This window comes from Zootoca vivipara, chromosome 12 (assembly GCF_965207765.1).
Source record: "Zootoca vivipara chromosome 12, rZooViv2.hap1.1, whole genome shotgun sequence".
NCBI classification, from domain to species: Eukaryota; Metazoa; Chordata; class Lepidosauria; order Squamata; family Lacertidae; genus Zootoca; species Zootoca vivipara.
Window position 1 is genome coordinate 46,105,131 of NC_142595.1, and position 13,502 is coordinate 46,118,632.

Below are 13,502 nucleotides of genomic sequence, written 5' to 3' on the forward strand. Positions count from 1 at the left end.
TGACGTGCTTTCGAACTGCTAGGTTGGCAGGAGCTGGGACCAAGCAACGGGAGCTCACCCCATCACAGGGATTCGAACCGCCGACCTTCTGATCAGCAAGTCCTAGGCTCAATGGTTTAACCACAGTGCCACCTGGGTCCCTGACTGTTAATCCTGGACCTGCTACTGTTCAAACAACAATAAGGGCACTAAGTTGATACAGGATGATTGAGGTCTTCTGCGCACGCACACGCGGCGAAAATACTTCTGGGTTTGCGCAGTTTGTAACCTGAATTGTTCACAACCCGAGGTGGTCGTAACCCGAGGTACGACTGTATATAGTGAGAGGGTGGGGAGGGGTATTACTCAGAAGGGTGGTGGGAATGGGTGATTGGCTGATAGGTGTGGTAAACCTGTTGAATTGCAACTTATTACCAAACTTAAAAACCATGGAGAGACCTGGTCTGAATAGAGACATTGGGTTCATATCTCATTCCAGTCTATTTTCAGTTGCTTTCCAGTCTATTTCTGAAATTCTTTTGTAATAAGACAGCTACTTTGAGATCTTGTATAGAATGTCCTGGGAGTTTGAAGTGTTCTCCTACTGGTTTCTCTGTCTTGTGATTCCTGGTGTCAGATTTATGTCCATTTATCCTTTGGCGTAGGGTTTGGCCTGTTTCTTTCAGGGTGTATTTTTTATATTTGCCAAAATGTATCTTGATATACCTACTGGATGAGACATAGGCATAACTGGTGGTTGAAGACTTTCTTTCCTCTTCTCTTCTCCTGCCCGCCTCAGCGATATATTACAGCTCCTATAGCCTACATATAGAAGGGGTGTTTAAAATTAGAGTTGTCATAGTGTCCTCTTCAAAATACACCATACCTACGTATGGCCAAAATCATTTACACATGTTTGTAGAAGACATACTAATCAACAAATCATGCTTGCTAATACATGTATTGAAAATATCATGAATAAAATAGACAGTAAATAAGAACCAGGAACCAGAATCGAGGATAAACAGGAACTATAGCAATTTAATAATAATAATAATAATAATAATAATAATAATAATAATCAGAGTGTAGCGATGAACAACTGAGAGCTATCTGTGAAACCTATTTGACAGGAATCCAGGCCGCAGCCAATGCAAATTAAGAAATTACTGCTGCTACTATTATTTTAATTATTCAATGTATACACTACCCTTTATCCAAAGATCCCATCCATTGCGCAAAAGTCAGCTGCTGAAAATACATAATGTTTATTTTCTTGGGTGCTTTATGAGGCAAGCCCTTCACCTATTCATAAAAAATATAAAAAAATAATAAAAATCAATACTTTAGGAATCCTTGTACCTTACCAACACAGTCATAGATTAGACAAAAACAACAAGGCAGATTCTTTAGAACTTTCTCCTAATTAGTTGTTCTCTCTTGTTCTGTTGGGGCCTAAACACAATGATGTAGCATTTAGGGGCGAAGATGCAGCCCAGTAACCCAGCACTGGAGGCTAAGATGGAGAAGATCTCCACAGCCACCATGTGTTTCCCTCTTGTGCTCAGGTAGGTTGGAACAAAGGACAACCACACACTGCAAAAGACCAACATGCTGAATGTAATGAACTTGGCTTCATTAAAACTATCTGGTAACTTGCGGGCTAGGAATGCCACAGTGAAGCTGGAAATGGCCAAGAAGCCCGTGTAACCCAAGACACAGTAAAACATGGCGACTGACCCTTCATTACATTGCACAATGATTTCTCCTGTTACTGAATGCATGTCTAAATCAGGGAACGGGGGAGAGGTTGCCAACCACAAGGTACAAATACTTGCTTGAATAAGTGAGGAGGAAAGGACAACAGAATGTCCCTGTCTTTTCCCCATCCACTTCCTCATGCTGGATCCTGGCTTTGTGGCCATGAAAGCTATCACTACAGTGATGGTTTTGGCCAATACACAAGAAACAGCCACTGAGAAGATGATGCCAAACACTGTTTGTCTGAGAAGGCAGGTCACTTTTCCAGGTTTGCCGAGGAAAAACAATGAAGAGACGAAGCAGAGCAGGAGGGAGATGAGGAGGGTATAGGTGAGGCCTCAGTTGTTGGCTTTGACAATGGGTGTATCCCTGTGCTTAATGAAAATTGCTAGCACCAAGACTGCAATAATGGAAAGAGAAACAGCAGCAAAGGCTAAAGTGATTCCTAAAGGTTCTTCATAAGAAAGAAAGCTTATAACTTTAGGCATACATTCATCTTTGTCCTTAGTTGGAAATTTCTCTTCTGGGCATGTGAAACAGTCAGTCATATCTAAAAGAAAGTAAATTTATCATTCAGTATTAATTATCTGTTACATATGGACAGTTCTCCACTCTACCTCTCATACATCAGTTATAACTCATATAACTTTTGGTTGAAGGTTCCAGCCATATCTAAAAATTGGAAATTTCTCATTTCAGTATCTTTTACCTATGTAGGGCAAGAATTAATAAGAATAATAAAATGTTCCAACGCTACTCTCTGGACTCAATCCTGAAGATAAGAACGGCGCCACTGTAATAAAGTGCCCATAATTCCCACTCCCCAGAGAGCTGATGCAGGAGGATACCGTGGTTGATGGTCTCAAAAGCAGATGAAAGATCAAGAAACAAGAGTAAGGTCACATTCCCCTTCCCTGCTCTCAGCAGAGGTGATCCATCAGGGCAAACTGTTAGGATTCATTCCCCGTCTGCAGTCATAGGGTTATTGTGTATCATATGACTGTATGTGTTTTCATTCCCACAGAGTGGAAGTGACGTAGACAGGATGTTTACGTGGGACTGTTGTTCCTTTGTTCTTTCTCTTTACTGGCTGTGATGCCAGAGAGAGGGAGCCATGATGTAGAGCTCCCAGTTTGTGTATATGTAAATAAAGCAGTTTAGCCTTATTTACTGACTTCTGTGTTGTTCATCACGTTTGTGAGAGCAATCGCATATCTGGCCTGTGGGACCAGTCTGACAACTGGCCCCCAGACGGCCGAATTACTGACACAAACAAGGCTCAGTTCCATTACCAAGCCTGAACCCAGAATGGAATGGCTATAGATAAGCTGTGTCCACCAACAATGCATGCAACTGCAGCAGCATAGCCCTCCACTACATTCCCTAGAAAGGGGGTATTTGAAAATGGTCAATAGTTGTTCTAATCCAAAATGCCCAAAGCTGGCTTCTTTTGGAGTGATTTGAATGCTGCAGGGAGAAGCCCCTCATGCTGTGAAGCATTAACCACAATCTGCACCCATCCCATCAGCTAGATTTAGTAAGGCAGGAGGGACCTGGGTCTAGAGGGCTCATAAAGATGGGTGCATTGCCACCAGAACCTTGTCCACATCAGCTGATTGCATAACATGAAACTGGTCTCACAAAAACATTCCCAGTTGTGTCACTGAGTATATCAACCAGGGCAGCAACAAGTGCACAATGAAGATCACTTTGAAGTCAAGTGACTTTATCCTCAAAATGCATAGCTAGTTGGTCACAATGGGTCTTCAAATGCCCCAGAGGTCCCTCTCCTTTACTGGGAGTCAGTAATCTCTAGATCCTCCAATATAACTTCACTGTTTGGCCATAGTGTGTTTCCCTCCTGGTCTGTTAGACCAAAGACCATTTTTGACAGACCCATGGTTGTCATAGAGGACATGAAGTCTCAAGACGGCTTGACAGCAGTCTCCACATGGATGTTGAAGTCAACCAATATTATCATTTTAGGGTCCTCCAACAATACCACTGGACAGCAGAGGAGGGGTGCGGTAAACAAATGAGCACACCTCTGGATGAGCCTCTCAAGTTAAACATGTTCTGTCATGGATTGATTCATGTTCTGTTATGTAACATGGAACCAAGGGTTTGTTGGCTTTGGAAAGAATAGGGAGATACATTCCCTTCTACCTTCTGCATAAACTGATGTTGATGTAGCTAATCGATTGATATATAAATTTCCTCTTGTGAATAAAAATCTGATTTAACTTTTTCAGTTTGCCTTCTGTAGTGGAAACATTGGGGTACTACATGACCTACCCATCTTATTGGAAATCTTCCCTTCTGGACATGGAATACAATCATAGCAGCAAAATTTATTTTCCCCCCCCTTCATTTTCTTCTGGTTGCCAGGATAGCAGTAGTCGTTACACAAAGAAATGGGCATCACCTATCCATAACCATGAAAGGCATTAGAAAGGGGAATTCAGTTAGATAGACAGAGATATACACCTGTTGTTTATCTTGGCTGATACCTCAGATCTTTTAAGCACCTAGCAGTACTTAACTGGGCAGGCAAGTGAACACCAATAGTTGAGCCAGCAGAGAACTCACAAAGACTGAGCCACAAAGGTATTTGAATATGATGAGTTAGTCACTATTGTTTCAATTTCCTTATGTGCGTACAGAAGAGATGGCAAAGACGATGAGCTAATATGAAACCCATACTATTATATATATGTTTGTGTAGTTCATATATATCTAGTTCTCTCTCTCTCTCTCTCTCTCTCTCTCTCTCTCTCTCTCTCTCTCTCTCCCTCCCTCCCTCCCTCCCTCCCTCCCTCCCTCTCTCTCTCTCTTCCTCTTCCTCTCTCTCTCTCTCTCTCTCTCTCTCTCTCTCTCTCTCTCTCTCTCTCTCTCTCACACACACACACACACACACACACAGAGAGAGAGAGAGAGAGAGAGTGGTACTTTGCTTTACGAACTTAATCCATTCCGGAAGTCTGTTCTTAAACCAAAATTAGTGTTAAACCAAGGCGTGCTTTCCCTAATGAGGCCTCCTGCTACCGGTGCTCTTCCACTGTTGGGAGTCCATTCTTAGACCAAGGTAAAGTTCTCAAACCAAGATACAATTTCTGGTTTTGCGGAGTTTGTAAACCAAATCATTCTTAAACCAGATTGTTCTTCAACGAAGGTACCACTATATCTGTGTGTGACACAAACACACACACACACGAATGAACTATAAAGGGTATAAACCCTTATGATAGTTGCTACATTGTATTTGGATGTGAATATACTATTACCAATCACAGCTATACTAAAATCTAAGCTTTCCCCACCTAAGTAGACTAATCACCAGAGAAAAACAAATCAAAAGAAAAGAAAGAAAGAAAGTGAAAATGAACCAAGAAATCCCTTCTCCAAGTAATGTTTGTGCTGGTGTAAAGTTATCTCTGTGACTAGAGCTATTTCAAAAATTTCAGACATAGTTGTCACATCAATCTTTGTCCAAAAACATAAAGTGTTCTATCAGCATTATTATTCTCATGACATGATTGGCCAGAATACTGCCTGGAAAAGCAGCAAGGCAATCCTAGGCTATAAGGGGACATTGACTGCAACTCCTTCCAGCTCATCCGCACCACATCCCATACCTGGTTGAAACCATTGTGCCAAACAATTATATCTTCATGAATTATGAGTTCTTCTCCTTCCAGAACATCTGGGTCAATCCAACCAATTTTCACTCTCTGGGAAGAGTTGTTTGGAAATATGACCATATTTATGATGTCAAAGCCGCCTCCCATTTCCCATTTGTCATTAAAGGAAATGGTTTCCCCAGCTGAGTTGTTAAATGAAATCTTGTGAAGAAAGTGATGGAGCTAAGAGAGAAGGAATAAATAAAAGAATTCGGCATGTAAATAAATTGGAGAGTTCGTCTTATGTCAGATAGTGACTTCTAAAGTTGTTGGACTACAATTCTCATCAAGCATTCATCATGACTAAATGTCAGGGATTATGGGAATTCATCCTGCTTTGCATATTCAAACTCCAGTGACTTAAACAACAACAACAGCCTATCAAATACATTCAACCAATACCGTGTCCAACTCCATATCATCAGTAGTTAATGCAGGAGAAAGCTGAATATAGCTTCACCTTGTACGAATTTGGTTACTGAAATAAAAATACTTCTTTGTAGGGACATTACCTGCCAAGGCTGAACATCTTGAAGTTCAATACTGAAACCTTTCCCACTGGCTCTCTGTTTGGACCAGGAAGAGCCCATAACATACAAAGCATATGCTACAGCATAAACACCATTATAGATACTATAGCTGTGTCCTGCCATGAGCAGTTCAAAGTGTGGCCCAGAAAGACTCTCCAGCCTCTCCTCCCCAGTACATATTTCATCAACATCCATTGTGGCATTGGGGTTAGGAAGTACACAGTCAAAGGCTTGCTCCCAAAAGTCCTTCAGAAAACCGTCTGTTTGGGGCCCATAAGGTTTTATGGTCTGAATAAATTCCCTAAAGCCTGCAATCTCTTTGGAGTGGATTGTAAAGGAAATGGCACCTTGGAACATCTGAAGCCCCCAGCCTTTTTGAATGCCAGTTAGTATGAAATCTATCTGGGTTGTCGTAATCCACACCTTTCTGAGTGATGTGTTCTCCTTGTTTCCAGTGTCTCGTATAAATATGATAGTCCTCAGCCATGATATAGTCAATGATTCTCCATATATGATAAAGGTAGTCACTTTGTTATTTGTGTATTGTACATAAACTTTTGTGGCTATATTACCAAGTTCCTCCAAGCTATCCCAGTGGCTTATTTGTGGTATTCTTTCTGTGAATGCTGAACAGATCGCATACTGGGAAAATAATGGCTCCAGCGTCTGCAAGAAATGTTCGCCACTGCTATTATCAACTGAAAGAAGCCCAACCCATGTCCATTTGAAATGTTTGAGTAACCGGATAATCCCCATATACTGCTGGGTTTCATTTGGGACGAGGCGAAAAAAGGATGGCCCTTGAGTGATATGATTCTCTTGTGGGGCAAATGAGCCATATGTGAGCTGAAAGAAAATGGACAGATACTGCACGGAAAAGTTAGGATTGACTATGTTCCTGATTATACAGCTTTTATATCTTGAAACAGTCTGGAAACCTAGAGTTACAGATAACACTTGAAGTAGAATTTCTCAAGGATATAGAATCTGTTGTTTACAGATTTATTTATTTATTTGATTTATAGGTTGCTTTGTTACGAAGGTAACTCAAAATGTGTTCCATTATATAAACAAACACGTTCATTAAAACCACCATAATAGAAAAAACAAAGATAAATATAAATATAAAAGGCAACATTGGTGGTGGTGGTAGTGGGGGGGGGGTTCAAAAAAGAAGAAGAAAGGAGGATTAAAACATCCCACCCACTCACAAAAGCCAAACATAATTAAGAGCCAAAGGCCTTGCATGAATAAATGTTAGATAATAATTGAAGAATGAATGCAATGCAATGGGTTTGTTTGGAAGGATCCCCCCCCCTTTTGGGTCAACCCCTACTTTTGTCAACTCTCTCCTTTTGAACTACAAAATAAAGCTTAGCATAAGAAGGAAGAGCCTAAATCACTCTCTCACACAACCTCAAATATACAGAGAAAATTCCTACCTGCGGAACCTTATAAGGTAAAGGGTAAAGGGACCCCTAACCATTAGGTCCAGTCGTGTCCGACTCTGGGGTTGCGCGCTCATCTCGCATTATTGGCCGAGGGAGCCGGCGTATAGCTTCCAGGTCATGTGGCCAGCATGACAAAGCCGCTTCTGGCAAACCAGAGCAGCACATGGAAACGCCGTTTACCTTCCCGCTGTAGCGGTTCCTATTTATCTACTTGCATTTTGACGTGCTTTCGAACTGCTAGGTTGGCAGGAGCTGGGACCAAGCAACGGTAGCTCACCCCGTCACAGGGATTCGAACCGCCGACCTTCTGATCAGCAAGCCCTAGGCTCAGTGGTTTAACCACAGCGCCACCTGGGTCCTGCGGAACCTTATAGGAACCTATAATATCTGCCATAAGGTTAGAGGTATCAGAGCCAAGTCCGCCAATGATAGCCATGAGGTTTTTCTGTCTGTCACACTGGTAGTTGAGGACAAATCTATGTGATTTGAAGAGCACATCCAAAGTGGTACGATAAGTCATCCTTGCATCATAGTAGCTATCATAGATATGGAATCCAAGTGTGACATTGGGTAGGAACTTAGGGTTCTTGTTGATTTCGTTCACAGCAAATGCCAAGATAAGGATGTGCTGGTAGAATTTTGTCACCATTCTGCATATAGAGGTAGATTATGTTAATCCTTTTGTATATTGAGGATGATTACTGCTGTCAAATCACAATATTATTAATCTCTAACTATTGTAAAATATTGAATTTTGTGTTTGTTTTGCCAAATGCAAGATGGTTCTTTTAAAATTAGATTCAGAATAAATACAAACACAAGTGGGTGAGAAGATTACAGAATGTATTCCCCACAGCAAGCAATATATACATTACCATGCAAGCACTTCAATCTGCCACTGAGAAGCCCTGAAGTGAGCCCCAGGTAGCCTTCGATGTACAGCTCTGCGGTCAACAGCCTGTGCACAAACTTCTGACTGGAATGCCCCAAAACTAGATGTTTTATAGATAATGTGCCCTGTTATAGCAAGTACAGGCTACATCAAAGACAAGAAGGCAAGCCATAAATCAAAGACTTTTACCGACTAGTGTCATTTGCCAACAGACCTCACGTCAAAAGACTTTCTACAAGGGATTGAGAAAGTAATAAAACATAGCCAGATCCTTGAAGAGATAACCAGAGACAGGAAGAGCTGACTATGTCAGATCACTAATCTCAAAATCACAATAATCTTCCACATTATCCATACACTGTGAGAGTGACATGGATTGTAACAAAAACTTTTTGGTTCCATCAGGAAGGCAGCTGCAAGAACTGCGGGGAGGGGACATTGTCCAACTTTCTGTAGCTTCGTCTTTGATTATATTTGGTTATATTTTGTATTAGACTGACTTATATGGGTTGGCAACACCTTCACTTTTTGGGGAGGGGTTGGGCATTCGGTCACTCTTAGAGATTTGTACGTGTGTGACCAGCTTCAGAACATGCAGAACAGAAGAAGCAATTCCTTACTCTGGGACATCAAACAGGTTCTGAGAAGGATGCTCCTCGAAGGACAATTCATGAGGATGGTAAACGATCTGAGAAACAATTCCACCAATGAAAAGAGCTCCTGGCTGCAACCACTTGTGTGGAACAGTGTGGGGGTCATATGCAGCACACTCCAGAGTATCTACTTGGAACACCATAGCTGTCAGCAAAGGTAGGAGCATCAGAAGGCAAAGCATCCGATCAGCGAAGCTTCCCTCTAGATTGGGGCTCTGCTCTGTTCATCAGCAGACACTGCTAATTCTCGCAATACCTCTCTTAAGAGAAAGAAATCAGTCATGCCTTTGAGATACAAACACATGCCCTGACTACTAGTAGATATTTTCAAAAGCCTTTGGGACTTGGGGCAGGTGAACGGATAATAAGGGTTTCCATGATCCCAGTGGTCCATAATTGGTGCTTTAGCATTTGGCTCCTGAGTGACATTCCTCCCCTCATCCACCCCATAGTCAATATGTTGGTTCCTTTTCCAGGTCTGCTAATAAGAAGTATCCACTATTCCTTGTGGCTCAAAGAGGAGCAGGTGGCATGGAGATCCCCGTAGGAATTGAACATCAGGAAGGAACAGTGTTCGACAGTGATATAGCAAAAAAGCTTGAGCTGTTATTCTTCAAGTGTAGGACTGTGGAGCTGGCTCCAGCGAGGCATGAGAGAGCCCTTTTTGGTGCTGTGCTAGGCTCCCAGAGAAGCGGAAGCTCCTTTTGCCTCTTGTAGATACTCAACAGTTAAGGCAAAAAGTAATAAGAGCCTTTAAAATGCTTACAACTAACACGACGGATCCCCACTCAGCGGGGAGTTAAACAGGACTGTGTTTTAGCTCGCCTCCTGTTTAACTATTATATAAACGGCATGGTACTTAAAGTAAAAGGCCCACAGTTTCACTCACCTAAATTGGCAGATAGGCAAAAATCTATTCTTTTATATGCGGATGACACTTTGATTTTATCAAGGACCCCAATTGGGCTACGGAGGGCACTACGGTCATTAGCGGAATTCTGCAAAGAAGCCCACCTCACTATAAATTATCAAAAGACAAAAAATAATGTCTTTCGCTAAATGCCCCAAGAGTTATACATGGTACATAGATCTGGTTACAGGTAGGTAGCCGTGTTGGTCTGGGTCGAAGTAAAATAAAAAAATACCTTCAGTAGCACCTTAAAGACCAACTAAGTTTTTATTTTGGTATGAGCTTTCGTGTGCAGGCACACTTCTTCAGATATTCAGATATTCACTTCTTCAGATATTCTTCAGATATCTGAAGAAGTGTGCATGCACACGAAAGCTCATACCAAAATAAAAACTTAGTTGGTCTTTAAGGTGCTACTGAAGGAATTTTTTTATGGTACATAGATGCCATTCTAAGTTTTCTGAGATCAAAGGGTGGTCAATACATTCCAGCGGCTCTAAAATTGTTTGAGGCTAAAGTGATGGCTCAGCTGCTCTTTGGGGCTAACCTTAACATTCCGCCACCTAATCTGAATATAGCTGAAAGATTCCAGTCAAAATTCCTCAGAGCAGCTTTACAAATGCCTCCGTGTGTGTCAAACGCTGCGATATGGTTAGAAACAGGCATTATCTGCGTGGAGGCCAGAGTATGGATGCAGGCTTGCAACCTGTGGATGAAACTCAACCTGAACCCACAGGGCTTAACCTGTTATCAAAAGGCCACCTGTTATCAAAAGATAAGTATCATTCCCTTTGGAGTAAGGCCATAGTAAATAAGATGCTAAGTATATAGGCCTTCATCCAGCCAGCCTGATGTCACATGACCCTGACTCAGCAAAGATCATTGTTAAACAGAGGATAACAGATATAGAAAGGCAGAAAGATCTGAGTAAAGTACCTCACTTTCTTATTCAGGAAGAAAGGAGATACATATCTCGCCCAGCTATGTACTTATCCCATCTGGAAATACCCTCTCTTTGAAGAGCTTTCACTTTAGCCCGAAATCGCATAATGCCCTCAGCAGTTCTTCAAGGGAAGTTCAAATGGATCTCAATGTGCGAGAGATGCTGCCCGTGTGGATGTGGGGAAGTGGAAACTATTGGCCACATACTCCTGCGATGTAGCTACTATGAGGAGGTGCAAGGCGAGCTCATCCACACAACGCTGGCTGAGCTTCGTCGACGCTCAGGCAGTTTCTATATAGAGTGGCTTCTTTCAGATACTAACTCTAATGTGACAGCAAAGGTAGCCAAGTTCTGTGCTAGAGCCATAAAAATCCGAGCCGTCGTAGTTAGTAGTGCCCAAAAATTTCAGGAAAGAGCCAAAGATGACCCATTGCTACCATTAGTTGCACCCTCCCAAGTAGTAATACCTTCTTTATCTATTAATTTTTATAATGGTTAAAGTGGTTCATATTTATTGATTATATTTTAGATTGTATTGTGGATTGTTTTATGTATACATGTGTATGCTGGTCGAGAACCGTAACAATAAACTAAACTAAACTAAACTTACACATCCCGATGCTTGGTCAGAATGGGGCACAGAGCCTTTCTCTGTTGCCATGCTTCTCTGCTCTTCAGCTGTTCAGGCGGGAAGCTCAGCCCAGGGACTTCCTGTGTTGTCCCCACCTGAAAAGTGCTGGAGCTGCCCTCCACACAAGCCAGCTGGGGAAAAAAAGCCCTGGTCCCTTCTATATTTTTGATGAATTGACTCTGACAGTGTGGCTTTCAATTTTGGGGTATCATGTACCCAGGGCCGGTGCTAGGGTTTTTTGCACCCTAGGCGAGATCAGCTTCCCCCCCCCCAGCCAATCATATTTCAAACACAGATGTATTTCACATCCAACCTGTTCCTTGTAACCATGATCTCTGCTACATGTTCCAAAGCAGTGGCAGTCCTGCTACCACAGAATAATACCGTAGTGCAGGGTGGGGAGGGAGGGGGAAGAGAGAAGGAAGGAAGGAAGGAAGGAAGGAAGGAAGGAAGGAAGGAAGGAAGGAAGGAAGGAAGGAAGGAAGGAAGGGGAAAGGGAAAGGGAAAGGGAAAGGAAAGGAAAGGATGAAAGAGAGAGGGGGAGGGAGAGGGAAGAGACAGAGAAGGGAGGGAGGAGGGGTGAGAGGGAGAGAGAGAGAGGGAGAGGGAGGGAGAGAAAGGGAGGGAGGGAGGGAGGGAGGGAAGGAAGGAAGGAAGGAAGCAAGGTGTGTGTGTGTGAGAGAGAGAGAGGGGGGGGAGGAAGCCTGCTCTTGCGAGAGGCGGTGGTGGGATGAGGAGCACTTTCGGGGCGCTGATCCTCTCGCCACCTCTCGCAGGGACGGTCGTGTCTCCCTTCTCCCCGGCTCACTTCAAAGCCGGCTGCTAATTATTAGATCTAATTATTAGATCTGGTGTAATTTATGGCATCTTACTTTGCACAGGTTTGATTTATGACAGTTTCTTGTGTACATATTTGCTCCCTTCCACTTAGTATTTGTGAGGTGAGGTTATTACATAGGGAGGCCAGTCCTATGCACAGGAAGGTAGCATAAAATTATTCTAAGCTGGGTTGAAGAATGTCCGATTTTTCTTTAAGCAGTATGACAGGTAAAAAAGGTAAAGGGACCCTGACCATTAGGTCCAGTCATGACCGATTCTGGGGTTGCGGCGCTCATCTCGTATTATTGGCCGAGGGAGCCGCCATACAGCTTTTGGGTCATGTGGCCAGCATGACAAAGCCGCTTCTGGCGAACCAGAGAAGCACACGGAAACGCCGTTTACCTTCCCGCTGTAGCGGTACCTATTTATCTACTTGTACTTTGACGTACTTTCGAACTGCTAGGTGGGCAGGAGCTGGGACCGAGCAACGAGAGCTCATGCCGCACCACCCACATCCCTAGTATGACAGGTATTTGGTGTAATTCTCCAAAAGGGGGCATTCTGGGGGTATGGCAAGGGCAGAACCAGGGTGGGGAGACCTTCACTGTAGCCTAAGCCAGTTTTCCAAAGGCTTGTATCCCCTCTGCCAGGCCAATGCAGAACATCAACAAGCTTTGGATTTTGTGAAACTTTAAGCTGCCTTAATTTACACTGTCTTGCTTTATGTCAGCTTCTTGGGTGTAGGAGTGGTTCCTATGAGTGCAATTCTATTGCAATTGACCTGGGAGTATGCTCCATTGAAAGCAATAGGATTTGCTTCTGAATAGACATGGTTAGAGTCAAGTGAAGTGAATTGGTAGGTCCAGGGATTGTGTACTCATGGGGGTGGTAGATGGTTGAAGGAGCGCCCTGGGTGCGAGACAGGGAAATGTCAGTCTCCCAGGGTGAGAGATTGGGAGGGGAAAAAAGCAGAATTCTAGGTGAAAGCTGGGAGGGGCTTCTGCATTCTGTGGGATGTGGGGGCTGATAATTGTGTTTAGGAGAAAACTCCCTACCCTGTATTTTGCTGTAGTTTTAAATCTCATTATCTTGTGGGAAATTTTAATAAAATATTATAATAAAAAATAAGATGTGCAAAGAACTAAGATTTGCTATGGGGGGGGGGGAGTCACTTCGAAGGCACATAATGAAGAATAATTATCTCTCGGGAAATATTGAAATCACTATAATTTGTTCATCTGCCCAAAGCTCGA

At 42.8% G+C, this 13,502-nt stretch overlaps 1 pseudogene; it reads right to left on the reverse strand.

Annotated features, from left to right (window-relative positions):
* Positions 1 to 1,388: 1,388 nt before the first annotated feature.
* Positions 1,389 to 8,050, reverse strand: LOC118077517 (vomeronasal type-2 receptor 26-like; annotated as a pseudogene).
* Positions 8,051 to 13,502: the final 5,452 nt, after the last annotated feature.